Source organism: Thermobia domestica, chromosome 9, assembly GCF_964235325.1.
Source record: "Thermobia domestica chromosome 9, izTheDome1.hap1.1, whole genome shotgun sequence".
NCBI lineage: Eukaryota > Metazoa > Arthropoda > Insecta > Zygentoma > Lepismatidae > Thermobia > Thermobia domestica.
In genome coordinates this window covers 89,538,782-89,564,971 of record NC_137462.1, presented here as the reverse complement: position 1 = coordinate 89,564,971, position 26,190 = coordinate 89,538,782, and the positions used below count along the sequence as shown (strand labels likewise).

General features: G+C 35.4%; 1 protein-coding gene across 9 annotated transcripts in view; it reads left to right on the top strand.

Annotated features, from left to right (window-relative positions):
- Positions 1-3,148: 3,148 nt before the first annotated feature.
- rdgB (retinal degeneration B) overlaps positions 3,149-26,190 on the top strand; it is a 461,056-nt gene continuing 438,014 nt past the window's right edge. For 3 of the 9 annotated variants that reach the window (XR_014133053.1, XM_081771519.1, XM_081771510.1), the window contains exon 1: positions 3,150-3,584. The gene's annotated coding sequence lies outside the window, so the exon portion shown is untranslated. Of the gene's footprint in view, positions 3,585-21,354; positions 21,525-26,190 lie in introns of all 9 variants that reach the window. The other 6 variants (XM_081771517.1, XM_081771520.1, XM_081771511.1 and 3 more) reach the window with 5 other exon arrangements.

Sequence of the window (26,190 nt, the reverse complement as noted above, 5' to 3'; positions counted from 1 at the left end):
GTGATTTATGAATGGAAATTACCAATTTAAGAACAACATAGCACAGTTGACAATTCCGTGAGCTTCTACCGTGTATTAAGCAGATTGTATAAAAATTGATTACGTTTTATTCGATTTCATTATAAAACAGTAGCAGCCTTTAAAACGCAGGAATGACAATGTCAGTGACTAAAAGATTAATTTTGGGTTGATAGCTTAGAGTTTTGCGTAATATCTTGTAACTGTAAGTTTAAATCAAGTTAAGGTTAAGGCTCATGATGCTGCTGTTTAAGTGTATGTTTATCGATTGACAAATAAATTATTTTTTCGAGTTTTAGCCAGGGAGGAATCTCGAAACGTTTCCTCTCGAAAGCTGTGAAAGTCCTTTCCGCTGGTCTATTGGTCAGTGCACGTGCTTTTCTTGTATGTGGTTCTGGGTTTGATTCCCATTGAGATACCAAAATTTAATTTTATAATCCTTCACTGACGTTAAAATAAAGAAATTTCATTTTTTTGTTCGAGAAATGTGAACCCTTTGGGAGAAAAGGAGGTGAAGAAATTTTTCCTTCATTTTTTAAAGATTTATGTGATTGGATAGCTTACTTTAGGGATTGATTTGTACAATTTGGTTCAGTGCACCCTTCTTTTAGGATCATTATAGAAATCCAGCCCTTTGGTAGAGTTCGAATAAAAGTATTGATAAAACATCAGCGTATGGATAGTATCAGTGCTTCAGCACACAAATTTTATTTATGAGGAAAGAAATTACCTCTGGACTAACTCTGAATTTCTCTCAGGTTTTTGCTATCAGGTGACAAAGAATTAAATCTACTAACTGTTTTCACACACAATATAATTTTGAAACTTGAGAGCCTAGTGTTATATTTGTGTCTGTAGTATATAATAATGCTGATACATTATTCTGTTGAACATCTTAAAGGTATTTGTCGATTGACTTCAGAGAACTGAGTTTAGCCCGTAAACACAAGTTGCCTATAGTTCAAACATATCAGATGTACGGTCTTGTTTAATAAAACCTGCTCCTCCCTGTCCTCTATCTGAAAAGTCCTATATTGTTATTCACATATGAAATTCAAAGGCAAAGTCAAACTTCTTTATTCAGTTGTATTTTTATTTCAAGTGTAAGTATTAAAATGCGCTACGCATGGTTGCAAGAGGTTGGATGGCTTTTTTTTAAATACTGAACTGACATATCTAACATTAGCACTCATCTTCTTTATAAATTGATGTAAGAAACGGCCGGTTGATTTCCAGCCATTTACTTCATCACCGGTATTTTTGAGCAATGAGATAACAATGGAAGACAAACTTCGTTCTTTTCAAACTTGATACTTGAAAAACTTTCATAAAGTGATTTTGTTATTCAAATTCATATTCGCTCTAATCAATTTCAGAATTAGATTTAATCTTAGAATAACGTAATGGCTGTAAGAGTTACCCTGAAAATGTATTTTGTATGTTTTCTTTTTTACTTAATTCAGAGATTTTGCCTGAATTTTACTGGAGTTATAAGGAACCTTAAATTATCAGGCACCCCATTTTAATCGCTCCCTCTCCGCCGTCAATTCAACACTTCTAACCGTCTCCCCAGGGGTCCTGGGTCCACCCCTGATTGAGATGGTACATAAAGATAACTTTGTCTAATCTCTGTCATTATTTAGCATGGTTTAGTATTTTTTTTAAAAGAAAAACGATATTTCTGCCACATTTTGAAAACTTTATTTGAAAGTTTTCAAAATGTGGCAGAAATATCTTTTTTTTTTTTTTAAATTACTAAACCATGCTAAATAATGACAAAGATTAGACAAAATTATCTTTATGTACCATCTAAATCAGGGGGTGGACCCAGGATCCCTGGGGAGACGGTTAGAAGTGTGGTGGTGAAAGATTATCAGTTCTCTCTCTCACCAAACTTTTGAAGTACATCCGAATATGATGTCAATGCAAAAGAATTTTCTTACTCAAGGCACCGTTTCAACAATGGATCGGAGATCACATGATCCGACAAGGTCGTAATTTCGTAGATGCTTTATTTCAAAACTACACAATAGAACTTGGTTTAAACAATGGAAGCGCAGTTGCCAAATGTTTAACTTTGATTCACAATGGTGAACTTCGCGGTTTTGTTAGTGGGAGAATCAGAATTTTCTTACACTCGACTGCTAAGAAGTTCGTAGTGTTAGAAACTATACTAAATGAACGTCGAAAGTTATTATTGCGTGAGTAGTACAAAGTAACTACTGAGCAGTGATTGGTGTGTGGTTTGCGTTTCCTGTACAAAAGTTTGGTTACTTGATTGAACTTCTTAGCATCATGTCATCGACATCTAACAAATCACCGAGAAGTGTTGTTCGGTCTCAGAGTAAAAGTATTATTTATAAAGTAGCCTATTAAAATTTTGTCAAGAAGAGAAAAAGAGTGGTCTGTTAATTCCTTTGACTCAGGCTACTGCAAGAGCAGCTCGAGCTGTAGGTCGAAGTGAAAGAACAGTATTAAACATTTTTTTTTTTTTTTTTTTTAGCAAGAACGCCAAAGTAAGTAATTTCTTGCTATTTATTGTTTTATTCGACTTCTGCAACGTAAAAAAAAAAAAACGTAAGGCCTACGTATTTTAGGTTTTATTTTACATTTATAATACAAAGGTGAAAATTCTTAGGTTTTATTTTTAAAATAAAAAAAGAAATATCCTATTCTAAGGGGTCAATCGCTCCGCCCCTGACTTGAACATATGCGTGAAGTGGTTTATTACGAACAAGACAGAAAGAACTGTGATAGATTGATTACAAGTAGTCCGGTTAGAAACACTGCTGCTTGCATTTTAGTTCCAAAACCGGCCGCCCGCACTCGTTCGCTGGTTGTGTTATAGTTATTTTACATTTCAAATGTGTTTTTTTTTCTTTCTTGCTAAATGCTAAATTTGTATTTCTTTCAGAGTAGTGTTTCTCATTCAGATGATGACGCAACAAAGAAAAAATATCCCTTCAGTCACAAATGGGAGGGTGTTTTGCAATTGGCGCAATATTTAGGATCTGTTAAACATAACAAATCAGAATTCGGAATTAGGGACTCCAGGCAGTTTCCTTTATGTTACCTTTTCACATTCTTTATACATCCCTTGTAGGACTACATTTCTGTTAACTGTATATAGAATAAACTTGAAAATTATGAGTAAGAACCTGGAAAAGACTGGTAGTTAATTGACTCTGACCAAATGACGTGAGTAGGAAACCCTGACTTTATATATAGTCTGAGATTGGTGTCCCGGTTTTTCGTTTACAAAATTTTGCAACCCTACCTACAATCTCAAGTACTTATTGAAAGAAATTTGGTGGAGAAAAAGATAAATAAATTTTTCCTACAAAATATTTCCATAATGTCACCCAAAGACAGACTTTTACCTTCTAATTTAGGTAGAATATGCTTTAGTTAGCACCACTAGGTTATTTCCAGTTCCAGTGTTAAATGAACACAAAAAATGTTCCTTGTACTATTGATTGTTGTGCACTCTTACGTCAGATTAGTAAAATAATTTCTAACAAGCGAAAGATAATATTGCGCATCTAAAACTTTTGAATTGGATGTCTGTAAGTTAAATATTTCTTATATTTTATTATATCACTTTTAAATTGTATCAGAGTTAAGTGTCGAGTTACCTAAAATTATGTTCGTATACCAATAACATCAAAATGAAAACTTCTTAATGATAATCATAGTAATTCCCTTCTTCTGTAACATTTAATTACTAACAGCATCTATTTGTATCCAAATATTAAAAATATTATTGTCATAATATTAGATTGAAAAGTACGGTATATGTATATACATATAATATTTAGTTTATACATTCTAAGGAGCACCACAATGGTTCGGATTAACTTCGGTGGTGAGTGCCACTATAATAAAAAGTATAAATACGTACTGTGTTCGTTTAGAATGGTCTCATGTGCCTCGAAAATTTGTATTCGGCAAATCTTTAGTTTAGGCAAGGCAGTGACAGGAACTGATTGCATTAAGTACAAGGGCAATATTGTAGTAAATTAAAGTCCCCTTATTACTGCCTTCTTAAGGTCGTACATAGTCTATGAATAGTCCCTAGCAGCAGAAACGAACCAATGACACCTGTGAATAATACTAACAGTGACGGGATATCACTGCCTTGCCCAAAGTAAAGAGTTACCTTGTATTCTATTAACAATTGTCCATTTTGAGAATGTATACTTACGTTGGCTGGGTGTCTTATTTCGTAACTCTTGGGTATGTGTGTGAACCTGAAAGAATAAAGCTAGGCGAGTAGCACGAAAACTTAGGGCGCAGGGGCGGGTGCTATTCGAGATTACTGAGACTTAGGAGAAAGTTTATCCTTTAAAATCGATTGGGCCTATGTTTAGCAGAAGGGGTCCAGCTCTTTTCTCTAAAAAATGTTACAATTTTGGTATTTTCTGTTTACATTCGGTTAGTTTAGGATAGGTCAGGTTAGTTTAGTCGGCATTTATTCCGAAGTTGGGCGTCCGCTTTCACCAGGATTTTCGCTGTTATCTCCTTTCCATATTTTCTGCAATTTGTTATTAGCTTCATTAATCTGTGCTCTTCACAAACTTTTAAAAGATTTTGCTCGTTATCAACGTATTGATCCACAAATGTTAAAACTGTTATATTCATTGCCCTTGTACATTCGCCGTGTTGATAACATAAATGCTCGTTTCTTTCCCACAATGCAACTGTTTAGTTACCTTGCGCCAAGTAGTTCCCTCCGCTCGCCGTATAGTCCCATGTTCATAACCGCTTATATATAACAAATAAACAGATTTTTCGAGACTCTTATATATTATCAAACACACAAACGATGAAATTATCCATATTCTTCCTGTAAATTTTAAAAATTTTGCTCCAAACGGACGCCCAACTTTGGAACTTAACCCTTATGTTATATTAGTGTAGGGGTTCCGCATAATTTTCCAAAAAATTATAGAATTTCGCTTATTTCTGCTAATATTAGTTTAGGTTAGTTTATGTGAGGTAAAGGTAAGCTTTGGTTACGTTATGTTACGTCTAAGTACTTGCATCATTCATTTCTGTAAATTTTGTGTTTTTTACGTGTTTCTGGACCCCTTGTACTAAACATACTCCATAGATTGTTCGAGTAGGCAACGTTCTAGAACACAGATCCTCCTTCGGCAAGGTTCTAGAGCACGGTCCCGCTTCGCATTGAGCTGTCGTAAAGACAGAAAACAGCGTGCCCGGCGAGGCTCTAACTTGCCTTCACTGGCTAACGCTCGCTCGAAAATACTATGTGAATTAAATATTACACTTTGGTATAGAAAATCACCAACTAACCTATATGGGGGACCTGGCTCTAGAACCTTCTCGTTCGGGCATACATGCTGCGCAGCAGTTTTGCTTATGGAGGGTCATGATGATACATTATTTATGCTGTATTTCTCCTTTCTACTTATAGATATGATGTCTCCACAATAATTAATGAAACTACAATGCCCACTTCAGTTACTATCCATACGCTGATTAATTTTAACAAAATGGGTCCAAACTTCTCTAAGCTTAAGCTAACACTACCTTACCTTACCGTACTCTTGTTAAGTGGTCGTACTTATTGATGCCCAGCTAGAGCTTGTACCGGCATGTAAAGTTTATTCAAATAAAATTCGACAGGTATCACTCTTATCTGGAATAGTATATTTCTTTTAACATTTTCAAATCTTTTAATTGAAATTCCTAATGAGCTTTGAAAATAAGTATGCCCCTACGAAGTCTTATCTGTAAATTAAAGGGAAATAATTGTAGCAGATCAGAATCTGTTGCCTCTGTCGAATACTTTATTATGAAAGCTCTCCCTGCTAGCATAGCGGTTAGCAAGCGCGCCTTTGGTATACAGGGTCCCGGATTCGATTCTTGGTGGGGGAGAGCGTTAAGGATTGAATGCATTGTAGTTGTTTGGATTCCACCTTAAACTGTAGGTGCAGGTCTCATAGCCTCGGTGCTGAAAGGGACGTTGAATTCCAACATAAGCAGACAACTTTATTATGAAATGTGTAGTTAATGATTATGAATCTTGCGACATATTTCTCTATGCTTAACATTACCATGCTGTCCATAAGTTTCGTAAATTCGCACGAAAATTTGAACCGTAATTACAGTGCTAATATATCATGTTTGTTACATTACTAAGTTCAATTTTCCAAATGTGTAAGTCAACCAATTTTAAATCAATCGGTACCAATTAAAAATTTACAACTACATCTAATTAAAAATGTTAAGTACTAATTCTACTAGTATACGAGAGTTGTTATACCGGTAAATTAAGAATAGTTCGTTAAATTTAAAAAAGACTTTTTTCTTGCCTTAAATGATTCTCCAAGACGTTCTGAACTGTTATTATTCCGGAGCATTCCCAAATTATTGCGTGCTGATTGATAATATTCATGCAAACTGATATGCCCTGGAAATCAGTTTTATTGTAGTACGCACCTGATACCCTAGTATATGTAATTATGTCATAAGAAATTCACTCGCAGTGTCTTAAAAGTTGTGTTTTTAGGGTAGGAGTTGCATTTATGGGAGCAGACGCACTTTACGAGGATTTCCCCTTCTGGTATAAATACCCATTCTGACGTATGCCATAAAACGACGGTGCAAAACTACAGACTAGCTTACGCTAGGTGCCACTAAAAGCGAGAATGCCGTGTACCCGAGACAGGGCAGGAGAACAGCAGGGGTGCCCGAGCCAGGGGCGGATCCAGGACCGACTTCTGGGGGGGGGGCGGTGGGTTGTCATACTGCTACTTTTAAGGACTCCAAACTTTGGGATGGATTTTATTTATATATATATAATAAGAAAGTTTCCTCTTCTGGGGGGGGCGATCCCCCCCTGGATCCGCCCCTGGCCCGAGCGGGGGTTCACATAAAAGCGGATAGTACGAAAAACACTAGATATCACACAAAATCACATAGGTTACAGCACTTGTAGTTTCACACTTGTAACTCTATACTTGTAAACATATAATATACTTTTCCTAAATAGTGCAAAAATACTCCGCCGGTGAAAATTAGTAAGTTAAACAGTCGTCTTAAATGCACTCATTCATTTTCATCCTATTATAGCCCTTGTAATGGTTTCACACTTCTAAATATGAAATACTGGTTTCCTAGTTCAGTGGTTCTCAACCTTTTTTGACTGACAGCATACTTACTAAAAGTCCAGAACATCGCGACACACTTGTTTGATATTTTTATTGTAAATAATAATAATAATAATATCTATTATAATAATGAAACTAATTAGTTTTTGTAAGACCGTATATAGCACCGAGCATTATTGCTACCGCTGGAGGTGTTGGCTGGTACAGCCTGTCTCGATTGTAACTAATTATTATTAAGTTCTTAATTATTTTTAAACTCTAAAATTGCGCGACACACTAGTGTGTCGCGACACATCGAATTTAATATCCTACACAATCCTCTTTCATATGCACTCAGTCATTTTAAATATAAAATTACTTCTACTGTAACTGGGTTAATCAGTATCGAAGAGTTAATATATTATATATTTTCTTCTCTTAGTTTGTAACAATAACATTTTTACCATTTTTCACTTCCCTCAAGAGCCATCACTGGCGTAGGTGCTGCAGACAAGAACATTTTTAATATAACGGTCCTATTTTCATCCAGCGAACGTAAGGTATCGCGACAGAGTACCGCAGGAAAATCCTACCGCATGTACTTAATCCTATCACTGACATATTTAATTACTCTCTTGCCACAGGTACTTTTCCCACAGTATGAAAACTCGCTAAGGTCCGCCCACTTCCAAAAAAGAACAACGCTGACAATATCGCAGACTATCGTCCTATCAGTGTTCTTCCCGTGCTTTCAAAAGTTTTTGAATTGTAAATGATCAAATTTGGGAATACTTAACAACAAATAATTTATTGGATACATTTCAATCTGGTTTTCGAAGTAATCATAGCACATGCACTGCACTAGTAAACGTAACGGATGATATAAGATGGGCTATTGATAACAAAACTGACGCTCCTTACTCCACTTGACTATAGTAAGGGATTTCAGACGATTCATTTTGAGATATTACTTCAGAAAATATCATTATTGTTTAATTTTTCTGAATCAGTGGTTAAATGGTTTCATTCTTACCTTCACGAACGTAAACAAAGAGTAGTGATCAATCAGGATCACATATCGACATGGCATTGTATCAATAGTGGAGTGCCGCAGGGTAGAGTACTAGGTCCCCTTCTCTTTGTCCTTTACATTAATGATCTCCCTAAAATTCTTACATATTGTAAATACCATATTTACGCTGATGATTTTCAGTTATATGCTTCCTTTCCCGAACAAGATATTAATAATGCGATTGAGAAAATAAATATCGAGTTAAACAAAATCAGCGACTGGTCTACGGTTCACGGGTAAAATTAAATGCAACAAAATCGCAGTTCATCTTGATTGGCTCCCCAAGAATTCTCTCTTCTATTAATATCTATCAGCTCCCAAATATAAAATTATCCAATACTGTTATTCCATTCTCCACAACTGTCAAAAATTTGGGAGTCATACTAAATCAAAATCTCTCCTGGTCAGATCAAATAAATGGAGTTTGTAAGAGAGCATTTGGTGCCCTGTATACGTTAAATCGACTAAGAATTTCCTTACCAATATCTCTGAAGATCAAACTTGTCAAGGTACTGGTGTTTGCACATCTTGATTATTGCGACTCAGTCTATTCTGATCTAACAGAAAATCAATCAAAGCGCTTGCAAAGAGTGCAAAATGCCTGCATTAGATTTATTTTCAATTTAACTTACAGGGAACATCTCACATCTTTTTATAAAAAAACTGTCATGGCTGACGTTAGTTGAAAGAAGAAATTTTCATAATCTTACCCTATTGTACAAAATACTTACTACGTCAGAACCATCGTACCTAGCCTGTAGATTTTTATATTTATCAGACTTTCATACTAGAAGCACAAGATCACAAGATAATTTCTTGCTCTCCATACCCAGTCATAATTCTGATTCATACTCAAAATCCTTCACAGTAAGTACTACACGCCTCTGGAACAGTTTACCTCAATTAATACACAACGTTTTCACAGTTGCCAAATTTTAAAAGTCTGTAAATTCCCTTTTTTTAAGTAAAGATAAGGATACTGGTAGCACATGAGGCATCTTCGTTTTACCTTTTTTTTTTTTTTTTTTTTACTTAAGTAGTATACTCTTTTTTATGTGGTTCAATACTTTTCTTTTGTAATTGTTAATATTTCCTATATATTGGTGCTTTTTTTTTTTTTTAAGTATGCACGTGGTTAAGTGCTTGGAGAAGACTGCAGAGCCTTAACTTCGTCACGTAAAATAAGTCATAAATAAATAAATATCGTATTATAGTAGAAACACTGTGTGCTGCAGGGTAAAAAAAAAGTTTCGTTTCTCCCCCTCGTGTTCAAAATATAAACTTCACGATGATCGAAGTTTGTTACATAAATTTATGTAAATTATATTCTATATCTTTTCTTTAAGAAATGAGACTTGCAGCAAACAGAATGCTTATCGTAATAATCTCTCAGAAGCTTATTAAGTACACCAGGATAAGAAAAGTGACACACTTTGTATCTTCGTGTTTACTACATGAATTAAACATTTCCTTCATCTCCGGGAATGTCATCAACACTATTTTTACTACTGTATCGCCTCGGATCCTTATTTTTACATCTCCTGTTTTAAGTTTTCTTTTCCTTAATAACTGTCCATGTATTTCCCATCAATTTACTGTTCTTAAAAATACACTATTCACATTAATATTTTTGCGGAATTCGACAATATGTCTTTAATTTATGCTCTGTATGGTTGTCCTTTTTTTTTTTTCTGTTGTAAACATTAGTTCCACTGGCAGATTTAACATTTGGCAAATTTTGTGAATTTTAGGACTAAGGTAGTTGAACACTTATTTTCGCTTGAATTGTTTGTCAATAAGATTTCTTCTGAAAGTAAGTTTTATATTTTTGTTGGCATCAGATGTGAATTTGTGAAATTATTTTCAATTGACAATTCAAGTCCAGTTTTTGCAGTAATGTAAATATCCTCAGAGAACCTGTTGAGAACTTATTTAAGTTCCTTAATGAGACTGCTAATCTTTTTAACGGTGAAGTTGTGTAAACTGGAGTCGTTTTCAGTAGGAAGAAAAATAGAGGACAAGTTTATATACTAAAACGTTTAAAGGTGGTAAAGTGAAAACAGATTTGTTTGGAGTTTGAAGAAGAGAATATGATTTGAGAAAAAGTGGATACAGGAACTAATTCGTTGTGAGATGCATTCGATGTGTGAGCATTTTCTATTTTGCAAGTAAAGGTATGGTATCATGAAGGTAGCACAGCTACGAAGCATGGGTTATAGAAGAAACTTTGGAAAACTATATAAACAAAAGTATGGAAAGAAAATTGCACTGAAGAATGTAAAATACTGTAAAGAAAGTTGAACTGCGAATTAAAAAAGAAAATCGAGAAAGATACGGAAATATGCAATAGAAGTTCAAGTGACAAGAGGAAATATATAGAAATTTGGATAATATGTATGGAGGTAAGTTCAATGGAAATAGAAAGGTAGAAGGAAAAACTACTACGACTATATTGTAAAACTTTGTTCCATATAGGTTTATAGGTAGAGCGTTAATAAATAGAGCGTCCGGAATCGACTCCCACTACCGGCTTTTATTATAAAATTTCCACTATATAAATGTATTTTTATAAAGTACTGTACAAATAATCTCTCCAAGTTTGCAAGGTTAGTTACAGGTAATCTTTGACTGTGAGGTCGCAGACAGGATCTCTACAGAGCCCCGTAGCAGGCTAAGCAGAGTGGAATTAGGGACCCAATGCTCCGTAGCAAGCAGAGGGATGGTTAAGTGGTCAACAGAGCCCCGTAGCAGGCTAAGCGGCTGAGGTTAGGATTCCCAGATAGAGCCCCATAGCAGACTAAGCCAGGAGATAGGATAGGTATAGTCCCGTAGCAGACTAGATGCCTTGGGTTAGGTTACTCCTAATGTTCCGTGGCAAACAGTAGGAGGGTCACTAGAAAACTGGTACAAAATTGCCGTCGTCCAGCCAATTTATAGGGTTCCTTGGGTGGCGGTGGCGCTGCTGCTCCGTTGATATCGTCTGCTCTGTGGGAGGGGTCAGAAGCCCGTCGTCTGCAGGTGATTGTAGATCCCTCTGTTGTATGGAATCCTCTTGCTAAACCACGTGGTGGTGTTTATAAACACTGACGTGTAGAATTGTTTACGCACTACACCATGTGGAACATTACAATATAGAAATCAAGGACGCAGACGAGTTTCTAACGAGTGAAATATAACATGAGATGATGAAAAGAATACGTTGAATTGTATAAAAAATGAATGTGCTGAGAATCGGAAAGAAATTACTATACTGAAGGACAAGTTCAAGAATACACGTAAGCGTAATGAAGAATGGAAGCGTAAATAATTTGCGTTTTTTTTTTTTTAATTATATAAAAAAGAGAAGACAAAATATTTGGAATTTGTAATCAAATGACAAGGGAGTCGTCAAGGGAACAGAGAGTTAAGATTTCATTAGCTACAAAATAAGATAAAATATATGAGAACTGTAGAACTACCCTGACACATTCGCGTAAGAACACACAATTAGAATTCATGAATGTAGCGTAAAGTTGGTATACAACGCGAAGTAGGTGGTACTGTTTCCAAAATTGTACCCATGGCGTAGCTCTGAACATGTTACAGTGCTCATCTTTATAGAACGTATGACTGCCCCAAGCAATCACACAACTGTTCGGACATATAGCCGATCAGATGATGTAGGGTAGGTCTTGAAAGAGCGTCGTTTTCGGAGCAAGCTGATGGTCAGGGCCCATCCTATCACAACCCACACGTGCTCGCTAAGGCTTAGATCTGAAGACCTGGCGGACTAGAATAGAAATCGTAATTCACACTGAATTCACCTGGGTAGAGTACATTGAGTTCATTTGGCAGCTTCCCAGAAAGTGTTTAGATAAGGTCGAAAGACAGGATTAACGACATTACTAATGTACACCTTACCAATCGTACTCTCCTGAATATATTTGAATGAATCACTGAATGAAGAACTACAAAAAGAAATTAAACGATGAGTATTGCATTGTACGGAGCATAAACTTGGGCATTACGAGAAGTCGACAAAAAAATCTTCCACTGAAGTTTTCCGAAGTTCGTTTGTTGAGTAGAATGGAGAAGCTGTTATTTGAAACGATAAATCGGTAAGGGGCATTATGAATAACAAAGGTAAAAGAATGTAATTGCAAATAATTAAAAAGATGTTAGAAAATTGGTGGAGAAGAAATTGTACTTTGACGTTGTAGAAGGTATGATGAAAAGAAAACAAGAATAGTAAAGAATTAGTGGATAATATTAATAGTATAATTCCTACATCAAGACGAAGTTTCCTAACCATCATTGTATATGGAAACTTCTAAATATGTAGTAACTGAGCTATCAATAATAGAAGAAAATTATGATGAACTGTACTGGTAGAGGTAGAAACCCGATTCTACTGGCTCAAATAGCTTTTCATTTACCTCACGATTTTGACGTAAATTTAGTTGAGGTTTACAGTCATTCTTTGTTCTAGTCGTCCTATAAACTTCCCATACATAAATAGGAAAATAAACTAGGTTACTTTAAAATACAAGAGTATTTCGAAAGAATAAAGTATAAATAAATTTAAAAAGAATGTAATGCAAGAGTAAATTTCAAAACAAAGGAATATGTGCAAAATAAATAAATAAAATAAAACGTGAATACTAAATAACTAAGATGTTTTATGACGTTCGCCTTCCTGTAGATCATGAATTGCTCAAATATACTGCATATTCATGTCTACACAACGTGCTGGCTAAAATGATTGTGCATCAACAATCGACAACATACTTGTGCAGTCCATATGTCCCCGGAAAACAAAAGTGTTCAGCCCATTAAGAATCTGAGAACAGCTTCTACGTCAACTCAGACATCAGCATCAAGGTCTCCAGTTTGTTATCTGTAATCCTCTGAAAATATCTATAATCGGTGAAGGATTTTGCGAACACCAAACCATTCACACAAAATACTAACCCTCTGAGAATTAAAAAGTTAACACTAGTTTACCCTAATAGAACAATAAATACATAAAGTAAAATGTTGAAAGAAAAGAAATTTAAATTAAGATTGCGCAACGAAAATCAAATAAACAAAAGCACGAAACCTCACCCAGAATGAATTTGGAATTTTTCGGATATACCTATCCCCGGTTGTAGTAAAATTTACTTTTGAATACTTAGTTGTACCTAAATGTGATAATAGTGAACAAACTATTATGCTGTGGTTTCTCTCAAGATATTCAAACATCACACTAAACCTTTCGTAAATATGATTAAATACCAAAATATTTTTTTATACCGAAGAATATTATGAGCTTTGTTCATCAAATAAAAATTGATTTTGGAAATCGAACTGTTTATTTGAGGTACTAAGAAGCTGTAGATACATACATTTACAAATCACCGGTACTTAAAATAATAATAATAATAATAAAAACTCAAGGTCTGTGATAATAAAATAAACAGTTTTTATTCCTTGACTTCTATGAATTTCAAAATCTATTACACGAAAATTTTAACATTAAGATTGATTCAGATAAATATAAGTTCTCTTCCAATTACATAACAATATGTACTGTCTTTACAGCATTCGACTTTGCAGAAACTTTTACCTTCTTATTCAGACCATATAACATCACTCACTACAGAACAGAATTTAACTCTCTTTTCTGCAGTGTTATCAGAGCTATGAAACTTCAAATATTTATTTCGTGCACGCAGACATGCTCACGTAGTAATTGTGCCATTCGAGATTAGAGTAACCTCACTATTGTTAACCTACAGGGTTTTATATTCGAGCATTCAGACAATATAATACAATATACTAAATAATGACACACATCACACAATAATAATAATAGAAAATCTTAACCAAAAGCTTTAACTTAATCTACTTTAGCCTTTATATATCATACACTCACAAAATTAAATTCACTATTGAACACGCAGAGATATTTTGTTCTGTGAGGACGTATCTGAACTGGAGAGGCACGTTCCACATTCATCAAAAATGGAGTTTGAAAGTTAGAACATAAATTTGAGACTACTCATGACGATATAATGGAGAAAGATGAATAAAATAAATTAATAATGGGTTTAAGAAACGCAGTAAATACTAATATTGAAGAGGAAACTAATTTCAGTTACTGGTGATAAAAGAGTATCGATAGATTGAGATTAACTTGGCAAATTTTTCGTTAATATGCACAATGTTGAATGGTTTTATACCATAAAAACATTCGAGACAAATAATTTCGCAAATAATGTACTAAACTTCCAATGTTGCATTACTTAAGAAAGGTGTCAGTACATATGTGGTTAGGCAGGGCCAAAACTACACACGTTAATGATATGGTATTCACTATTATATTTTTAATGTAAAGTAAATTTCGACTTAATGTACTTTAAGATACGTAAGATTAGTATTGTGACAATTTAGTTTCTCCCCTTTCAGAAAGATCGCAGAAAGCTACATAATGAACAATAGCAGTTGTAACTTTCAATAGAACGACTCTTCGTAATATGACCTATTTTAAAAAGTGAACCAACACATATTAAAATCAAATACTTTGATCTAGACATAAATGTCAATAATAATGAATAATGATAATAATAATGAATAATAATAATAATAATAATAATGAAATTTGAATAAGGTGGCAATTTAGAACTTCACCACAAACGGTATATAGACGACACTTTCACCACACTGCAAATCTACACACATTAAAAGTAAATTTATAACTCACTTGACTTGTTACCTGGACTGTGAACTGGAAGGTACATATGAATAATGATACTGGAACCAGCAGTCAGGATACAGGATTTCCTGAAATTTCCTGAAATATTTATCTAGGACTTCAATGTCTACATTGGGCTAACTACAGTGGCAATGAATCTTTTACATATAATATTCTTTAACCACGTATAGAGTAGGCGTACCCTAGTCCATAATTTTTTTTAACAATCTCAAAACTTGGAGTAGTTGCTGGTAAGTTCTTGCTTAGGTAGCTCCCAATATGACCTCAACATACAGCGTCACTTCTTCAGTTTTTCGAATAGTTCGTTCCTTTTAAGCACTAGTCAATCTCGGTTTGATTATTGTGTTGTAAATACCACAGATCACCAATTCAAATTATGCTTGACTTGTATCAATTCATGCCAATTTCAATATTCATTATATTTTAAAAACAATACATATATCGACCACACACACTTACACCATCGGAAATACTGATTGGCAGAATCGTAAGGTAACAAGAATAGAATGGACCAATAATTACTGCACATGAAAGACGCCCACCAGTTAGAGATCTACACGTCAACAATCTAGACACTGCAAGAATTATACTGCCGATTGGAGAAGATTACGCAAGACAAAGGAAATTGTTAAACAAGGTAAAAATGGCCGATCTTAAATAAAATTAATTTTCGAAGAATTTAGAAATTAAAATTTTGGGGTTTCTAAGGAAGACTTCAAATTTCGATTTTCCAACTAAAACATTACAGAAGAATGAAAACGACAAAATACATGCCTCAATACTGAAATAACCTACTTAAATACATTGAAAGAAAATAATAATAACAACGACACATGGAAATTACATTCGACAACGAAAATATTGAAACCTAAAGTTAATTAATAATAATTTTGAAAGTTTTACTATATTGAATACAAAATGTTAATACTCCATATTTGAATATTTGGGACACAATGACATTTTAATATAAACTCATATCTAGTGCGCTACAAATATCTCGAATCATGATATATTATATAATTTTTAATGTATCATCTTCCGGGACCTTTGGATAAAAGAAATATTTAAACCTAACAGTTATTACTATTTTTTTTTTTTTTTTTTTTTTTGATAAGGAAAGAAACCCATAACATAGACAAAATATATGAGGGTAGGTTGATAAGTTCTCAGCGTATCCAGGTTCAAACAAAGCTAGATATAAAAGTTATATACGTTTATGAGGCTTATAATTTGTGAACCTTCTGTGCAAAATTTGGTTTGACTAAACTAATTTTAAATTTGTTTTTTCAGGTCCAAAGTGAGGATGTCAACCCACATCCCAAAAATTAGTAAATTTGAACACCGTACATTCATCAAGTACCTCTTCCTAAAGAGACTCTCGCCGAAGGAGATCCACAACGACCTTGTCACAACATTGGGGAACAAGGCACCATCGCATGCCACTGTGAAGAAATGGGCAGCGAACTTCAAACGTGGGTAGTTTGGTCTGAACGATGATCCAAGGTGTGGCAGACCAATTTCTGTGACCTCTCCCGAGATGATTGACGCCATTCATCGGATGAATCTCGACAATAGCCGAATCCCACTCAAACAGATAAAGGGCACAGTGGGCATTAATCATGAACGGGTGTGGAAAGTTATCCATGAAGACTTGGGTGTGAGGAAGGTCGCGGCAAAATGGATTCCGAAACTTTTGAACACAGATCAGAAGCGTGAACGGGTGGAGGCAAGTAAGGCAGTTCTGTCCCAATTTCAAGCGAATAAGGCCAATTTTTTGCAACGGCTGGTAACAGTGGACGAAACCTCGTTATATTTCTACGATCCCACGACGAAACAGCAATCGGCGGAATGGCGACACAGCGCTCCTCTGCTAAGGTCCTTGCTACGGTCTTCTGGATTATCTTGCTGGATTATCTGAAATCGGGTGAAACCAGCAATGCAACTTATTATACATCTCTTTTGGACAAACTGAAAGCAGGACTAAAGAAGAAGAGACATGGAAAACTGTCAAAAGGGGTAATCTTCCTCTAAGACCATGCGCCCTCACACAAGGCACGTCTGACATTGCAAAAATTGGAGGACCTACGGTTTCAAATACAGGAACATCCACTTTATTCGCCTGATTTGGCTCCATCAGACTTTTATCTCTTTCCTAAATTGAAAATGTTTTTAAAGGGAACGCATTTCAATGCCGCCGATGACGTCATTTCACAAACCAAGGCCTGGTTTGCAGAGCATTCATCCGACTTCTATTTGTCTGGCCTGCAAGTACTGCAGCAGCGATGCGAAAAGTGCATTGCATTACAAGGGGAATATGTTGAATAAAAACACCAAGCTTCGCTTCCTATCTACTTGTTTTATTGGTGAGGCTGAGAACTTATCAACCCACCCTCGTATATATACTTACACACTAATAACATTGAATCCTTACTTTAAGCAAGTTGGCGACAAACCTAGAAAACCGGGTAAAATCAGAAAAAGTTTGAGAATTTGAAAAGACCGGGAATAGTTAGGGACTGCTGCTAAGAGTCAGAGAATTTTGAATTGCTAAGAACGGGATTTTAAAAACTTTTAAAGTAAAAAAAAAAAAAAAAGATTATTTCAGATGTGGTTGAGTGCTTGCTTTTTAATTGGGTTATAAACTTAACTGCTTTTCACTAATGATATGTAACAGACGTATGTTCTGTGGTTGTGCACATTATCTTTTGCTTTCGCTTGTGCAGTGGAATATCATATTAGTGAATCATCCACAAAATGTAATTGAATCAACGATGCAGTGAGAAATTCATTTCTGACGCTCGCATAATTCCATTTGTCTATTTTTTTTTCGTTCCCATTAGTTTCTATTTTGTCGAAATTTCTTGTCTTGTAATAAATGAGGATAGCGTATCTCACAAATGAAAGGATTTTGGAATACGGTTACTCCTATTTAAGCTTCAATAATGTATTTTAATTCAAAAAAAGGTTTATTTTGGAAGTGCTTGTGAGTGTACGAAATTAAATGGTAAAGTTGCATATCAGCGTATGCATTGGGTCAATATTCGGTGGATAGCCGGGCTAAATTAATCAGATTCTTGATCTTTAAATATGGGATACGTCTATCCCAAATTAACATTAACGTTATAGTTTCGGCAAAGTATCTTTGCTCTCATCAGACTCGTTATCTGACGAAGGCAAAGATATTTACCGAAACTGTAACGCTATTATTTATTAGATAGTATATGCTTGTGCAGAATTTGTTATTTTATACAAAAACTATCTGTGGCTCAAAAAGGAAAAGAAGTAGCAAATGCAGATTGATTATAGAGTACCAATTGATCGAGGTGGTACGTGCCAGAAGAAAAATATTTAATGCAGTCGTCAATAACTGAATTTTGTTTACGACTTTATATTGTATATAATGGCGGTCGAGTAGCGGAGGGGCCGAGTGCATAGTAGCAGCTTTCTTCTGGTTTAGCGTGGATGTTCAAGTTGCGGAGGCAGAATTGAAAGTAAAGAGATGTAGTTGTGGTGTTCGTTACATCCATTGTTTTTGTGCAGATGAAAAGCATTTCAGTTTTCAAGTATCAAAACCACGTAAATTTCTTCCTGGTTGTTACATAATTCTTCAATATGAGTTCGGAAAGTACCAAGTGACAAATCTTTTGCATCCTGCAACATTTGCAGAGCGTCTTTTTGCTGAGTAGCATATAACAGCAAGCGGTAGCAAGTCACATGAAAGGTAAAAAGCATATGCAAATTGCCACGTCCATTTCAGTATTAGCAAAATGTATGCCTTTGTGAATCAAGAAAACAAGCCAGTACCTTCCGACTTAGAGTGTTATCTCATTCGTACATTGTCTGTAGAGAACTTAAAGGTTTCTGATGATGTTGTGTACTCAAATGTGGATTCAACGTTGCAAGTGGTACGAGGTCAGGGCCGAAAGAAAGTAATATATAGGGATTCGTAGTAAAAAACAAAACGAAACAAAAAAAGCGTTATAAAAGCATAATTATTATGGATATTCAAAGTGTAATGACATATATTAATGCGCACTGTTGCTAAAGATGTGAAAATATTAGTTATGTTCCCAGCCAATGAGATTGCCAGGAAAATGCTGCTTCAATGTGACAAAATAACATTCGCTTTAGTTATGGGTTATCACTATACTTTAGAAGGGACCAAATTCAATTCGTGAGGGAGACATAAATATGCGATTTGGAGTACCGTAAAGGGCAAGTGTGCATGCGTTTTTGACATGGGCGTTTCTAGGAAAGTCTCCAGCTTCTGACCTTTGAATCTCTTTTAAAGAGGCACTTTTATCCTTTAACTTACAAGGATGATTCAGATATCAATGGATTACCTTAATGTAAACTACATTTTTGCATACCTTCAAGTCAGATATCAAGACATCGCCAAATGATCCTCTAACATTTGATATAAGAGACTGTGAATTACTAACTTTGCGTGAAGCATTTAAGGCTGCAATTGAGGTAACGAACTTGGAGAATCGTTCAATTTTTAAAAGCTCTTCATGGCTTAAGAATGTTCCAGCACGCCGTGCCGAGTACACTCCTATTTTCCATTTAATTTTGTTCTGTGTTGGTATGAAAATAGTAGTGTTACCTAGCGAGCCATCTACATATTCAGCGTGTCAGGGAAAAAAAAAAAGTTCCAAGATTTTCGAGCTATCAGATAATGTTAGATATGTTGCAAGAAGATAAAATCCTTATTCCTAAACTTACATTTTTAAAATCACTTGCTTCAGAAGTAGAACTGAAATTTCAAACTGACTCTCCTTTCAGTCCACTTCTTTACGAAACTTTATCAGACGTAATAAAAATGTAATGCAAAATAAGTTTGTAAAACCAGAAATGTTTAGTTCTTTGAGCCCATATATACGAATTGATGTAGAAGACGAAGAAAATCCTGTGAAAAGCGTTGACATTGGTTTTACTACACATACTCCTTTAAGAAATGTCAACCAATAACGGATTTGAACATTTTAGATTTTCCCTAAAATTGCAGACAGTACCTACAGAAATTTGATCTTAAACTTCTGGAGAAGTCACCTTTAAATTGTATATTAACTAGAGCTCTTTCGTGTTTGGATCTTAATGTTTCTGCAGGGTCTGATATTGGAGTGAATTGCGTGAAGCCTTTTTTAGCTGACCTAGTTGAAAATAATTAGCTAGATTACATTAGGCCAGATAGAGCTGTGAGGGAGTTCAAAGAATTTTATTCGAATCGAAGTTGTAAAACAATTATGAATCAGTATTCTAGAACTGGCCAGTGTTTAGCTGACTTTTGGCTGAAGACTTGGATACTTCAGAGTAAAATGGGTTAAAAATGTTAAAATGGTTTTGATTTTCTCTCATATAAATTCAAATCTAGAAAGAAAATTTTCAATCAATGCACAACATGCAGCAGATAATTTAAAATCAGGCGCATACATTTGGTTGAAGTCTACACCACGTTGAAGCCTACCAACATTAAAAAAAACTTGAAGGAATTCTCTTTCATGATATGTACTCATTGATGTAAGTTTTCATTCATTTCCCAATTAAATTTATACTTAAAACTAGGGATTTTTTAAACACCCTTTATATATATATACCCATATACTCGACTAACGAGAAATCGTTACATTACTTGGACGCAATTCATGTTGCCATTTTAATTGAGAGTGATTATTCCAAACGCAGCATAATTATCAATGACTCAATACCACTTTTTTCTTTTCCTCTCTCTGTTACTGCAAACATACCTAGAATCAATCTTAGGTTTTCTCCCATATAAAAATAATAATAATAAGTTACATGGAAGAGAAGTTAAGTAAAGATTCATACGAACAAGTGATACTCAGCATTTTTTTTTCTTTCTTGAGGGAGCTGAGCCAGAACCTCAAGATAGATTCGAGGGGGGAGGGCATGCTTAAACTTTATGTGTTGGCTTAAATAGAGAATGCTAAGTCGCACCCTTGCTACAAAAGTGCCACAACTCAAAGAAGTTAATTTTGAGTAAATCACATTTGAAAGTATTGGTAATACATTCTTTTAAGTGTTATTCATTAGTGAAATTACGCTTTAACGCAGCCTCTAGGAGAGCTAGAGGCGTGATTCTTATATTGCCATGTAGAAGGCAGGCTCACAAATCCCAGTATATACATAACTTACAATTGACAAGTTTTGACTTGTGGCACTTTTGTAGTAAGGGTGCGAAATGTATTGTTGCGATATTGATTCAATTGTGATCATCAGCGTCATTTCATAGATGGCATTTTCGAGCTATGTAAACTCGTCGTTTAAGCTGGAATCATGGGCATTTGTGTCTTTTTTGGGTACAGCCCAGGTAAATGTCGGGCAAACATGGCTATAGATGTCGATGGTCAGAAATTTAATTCCTAACCTAACCCTCTCTCTCTCCCCTACAGGTTTGAATTATCCTGTGTCGCCCAGTATGCTGGTTTTGACTTTTATGTATATATATATGGATCATTCCATAGTAACGGACGGGACATTCATAGATATTTCAAGTACAATGAAGTTTAATTTTCTAGCTGTCCTTAATAATTATAAATGTAATATACACAACAGGGAAAACGTAAGTAAAATAGGCTTTCTGTAGCTTAATTTCAGAATATTGTCAGAGATATGAACTGAGTTGTTAATATTTTTATGGAGCGTAACGGACGGGACACATATTGGACGTGGTTCGCAACTGTCAAATAGGTAGTGTAAATTTCTGCGAATTGTTAAGAAGTTTGCAAATATTAAATATAGTACGAGGCGTCTTGATCTTTCAACTACTGCTACACAACATATTGTGTCAATTTGGTTTGTTGGACATGAGTTCTGCTTGATTGATTAACCATAGTATAGCGAACGGACGGGACAATTTGTCCTATGTTTCAAAAGCCATATTTTATACATACTACGTTATAATTTCTAATACACGTTTTACAATATGTGTGATATGAACATAGTTTTACTGATGTAACGTTATTTGTAACTAATAGGATTGTCTATTACACAACAACTTTGGCAACATAAAGACCATAGACGTATTCTGTAGAAAAAAAAATTAAGTTTTCATCGTCAGAGTACACATCAGAAAAAGACTGTTTCTGTTCTACTGCTTCTTTTGTATTAAACATACTCAAATCCAAATCAGAACTACTGCTGCTACTACTACTATCGTCCTCGTCTAACACTGTATATGCATGGAGCTCTGATAAAGCTGTTCGTCCAGCTACAACCTGAAATGGATTGATGCCCCTAAAGTAATGTTTGGTTTGAATGTGTGGTATAGCCTTAACAGTTTTCCACCTGTTTTGTAGGACGGATTTCTGCATGTCTATTGTTCGAGTGTCAACAAAATAGAGTTTTATCCCTTTACAATAAGAAGAAGCAACATGAAAAAACTCTTTGGCTGAGCTGACCATCACCGTTCTTTCTTTAACCCTCTGCCAGACCGTTCTTTTTAAAGTCCCACCAACACCATCTACAGCTCCTTTACCGTGGGATGTTGCAAAGAAATTCCATTCTCCCTGTACTCCGAAATCGTTTTCCATGTAACACATGTTTGCAATGTTAAACTTGTTTTTAAACTGCGCGGCACAGCCATCAGAAAATATAGACACTTCAGAAACATTGAAATTTGATCGAAGATCGTCAATAATTATCTTCAGAAAACACCACACACTAACCTTATCATGAAACACATGATCACTCACAATAGCGTAAGAGATGGTATGATTTTTAACCCATGCAACACATGTGAAAATTGTAACTTGTTCATGATTCCAATGTGCACTTTGTATTTCATCTTGGGTTAGAGTAGTATAATTCTCTGCGAAGTCCACTTGTAACACTGCTTCACATTCTTCCACGCTTCTTTTTTTTATATTCAAAATGTTGTTCTTGTGTCTTTTTCACAAAATAATGAGTCTTGAAATTTGTCAGTTGACCTTGAAGTTCATTTATAGCATCAACTACGGACCCCTCGACAAATACTTGCTTTAGGCGGCCATCTATATCCCTCATTGTTTCCATTTTATCCTGTCACCTAAGTTAAAGTCATTGGGTTCGGGCAATAAGGAAATGATTTCCTTACAGCTTTCGCATAATCCTGTCATGCACTTTTCGGATCCCACATTGCAGCATATTTCTTGCATAAGGTCACTGCTGGTGGAGGGAAAGCAAGGTATCTTCTTCGCCAAAGCTTCAATAATGAAAGTAAAATTTGAATGATATTTACACACACAAATATTATGAGGCATTTTCGATGACGGTAACACAAACTTCGGTCGTAGTTCATAAAATTTGCTGAGTTTAATCTTAACCGCAGGGTTTTCAATTGTAAACAGACGGTAAGCTTCTTTAACTGTCATCATCATGTGACGTTTCTGTAACTTCATTCTACCACCATCACTGCACTTAACACTTTTAAAGTCCTTTTTTCCAGAAGACTGACGGCTTACATCATCTCTGCAGTAAAATGCTTCAACCGTACGTACATCTTCAGTAGACATTCTTTTCCCAGATGGTTTTATTGTTTTGGTCAACGAATTCACGGATGAATCGCAATTTCGAAGAGTATCCGAAAGCAGTTTCTTGAATACAGCTCTTTTCTTTCGTGGGCTTTGTGGCAGAGCCTTCCTAACTCTTTGGATTGCCTTTCCAAGAGATTGTGGACACGAGAAGGAGCCTAGGTCACTTAACACACTAATATGTTCTTTCTCTAAACTTTCCTTTTGTCTTGCTCTGTATTTCTGTTTTCTTACCCTTTCCATAGACCTCTTTGCATTCAATAGTCTCTTATTTCCTGCCATTCTCGCCTTCTCCTTAGCACGGGCTTCTCTCTTTCTCTGAGCTTCCTTCCTTAGATGCGTTTGCCATTCTTGACTGTTTGTCTTCAGCTTCTCCCTGTATTTTCTCATTCTTAATCTAGCCTTCTCAGCTTCTTTCTTTCTATCCATTTTTACCTTGAAAAGAATAGCAGCAAGTTGTAGTATCATCTTCCATGAACTCCTTTAATACACATCATTAAATGTAAAGCAAATGAATTATAAATAAAGAAAACAACAAATTAAATTACATTTATTATCTCTCCACCTCTCTCTCTCTCTCTCTCTCTCTCTCTCTCTCTCTCTCTCTCTCTCTCTCTCTCTGGAAACTGTGAATGAATAAAGACTTTTTTTTTTTAGTTTTACGTACAACGGTTATGCCCGCAAGGCTAAAGGAGATAGTGATGATTAGAAATGAATGAAATTCCAGAATGAACAGTGAGGAAACGGGAGAACCCCGAGGAAACCCACGCACACGGTGTTCATCCACCACAAAGTTCACTTGGCGGGGGCTGGGATCGAACCCAAAACTCCAAGCACCAGAGATGAACGCTCTACCACTGAGCTACCGCGGCCCCCTGAATAAAGAATAGGGTCCCTAAAGCACATTTGAAAAAGAAACATGACATATAGTAGAGGGGCCATTACGTGGTTGAACTATTTCAGTCCGCGTGATTTACTAACCTTACTAATGCATAATAAAAGAGCGTTTATTAAAACGCACGTTCAGAAATGTAGTCGTTGGTTTAATTCTATTTATCTCTCTCTTTCTCTGTCTTTATCGCTCTCTATATATTCATAACAGTTCCAGTACAAACCACATAATTACAGTACGAACTGAAGTATTGTAAGCACAACTATACTTTTATATTCATCAGATTAGTAAACATTAAATGAAATGCTGATATTCTTTTCTTTCTTTTCAAGCACTTATAATATAATTTACATTAATGTAAACCAAGAATAACCTTGACCCTACGTCTGTACGAAAGGAAACAATGAGAATGCACTGACAGTCTGAAATCCGTAACGGACGGGACATTTTTTTTTAGTAGAACAATACGTGAACTTCAATAGCACATGATCACACAACAGTTAGTAATTTATAACTTACTACCTGAATACTCTTTAATACCAGCAACACAAATATTAATTTTACGAACGTCAACATAATAATAAACTTTCTTACCTTTCAGCGTAACGGACGGGACACAACACAATCGATATTTCATTCACACTTTCCTAACAGATGTATGTGGCTTGAACAACGTCAAATAAACTCTACCTTTCTGCCTTCTTTCCTCACTAACAAACAACTAAGAAACACGTGAACACATTGATTGCTGCATGGGTGCAAACATTAGACTATTCTCACTCCGTAGTTGCTCCCACGCAGACCTTTGATTTCAGCGAAGCCAGATGACGTAATTTTATTTCACCGCGAAAAATGTTCTCGTATCATTACCTGGAGACTTTCTCCCACATGACTACGTACTGAATGTTTTTTTATATCAATGTTTGTAAAATGGTACCCAGGCTCAGTTCGACGTGGAATGACCCATATATAAAGAATGAGTCAGAAAAAACTTGGCCAGTAACTTTGACCAAAAAAGTAGGTAAAGAAATGAAAAGAAGAAAGGTCGTTTGCATATTTTAGTTGACTATAAAGTTTAAAAAAATAAACACACAAAATATATTATAAAGAACTAATTATGGAAAAATGCTCGTACATTACTCTTAATCCGCTTCATAAGAGTTCGCACATCTTCTTCTGTTATTTGATTGGCAGCTGCAGTCCACTTGCGACGAAAAGTTTTCAAGTCAGCCGCCTTCCCTTTTGATGTTTTCAATGTTCTTTTAATGTGGGCCCAATATTTTTCAATTGGCCTAACTTCAGGGCAATTTGGTGAATTTGCCTCTCTTCGAACTGCGACGATACCGTTTTCTTTATAACAATCAGTGGCTGCTTTGGAGTAGTGAGAGGTAGCAAGATCTGGCCAAAAGAAAACAGAGTTACTGTATGACATCACAAATGGATACAAGCGTTTTTGTAAACACTCCTTCGTATAAATTTCGCCGTTAATTGTCCCTGTTGTGATGAACGCTTTGCTTTTTTTACCGCATGAACAAATAGCTTGCCAAATCAAATATTGTTTGGGATATTTGGATGCCTTCCGTTGTTTAAATTTATCCTGCAAATCTCTCCTCTTCAGTGCCACGTACTACTCCTTTCCGGGAATTTGACTGAAATCAGCGACACAATAGGTTTCGTCGTCCATAATGCAACATCCATATTGAGTAAGGTACTGATCATAGAGTTTTCTTGCTCTGGATTTTGCCGTCACTTCTTGCTTTTCGTCTCGGTTAGGTACCTTTTGGACTTTGAAAGATCGTAAACTTTTCCTTGCTTAAATCTGTGCA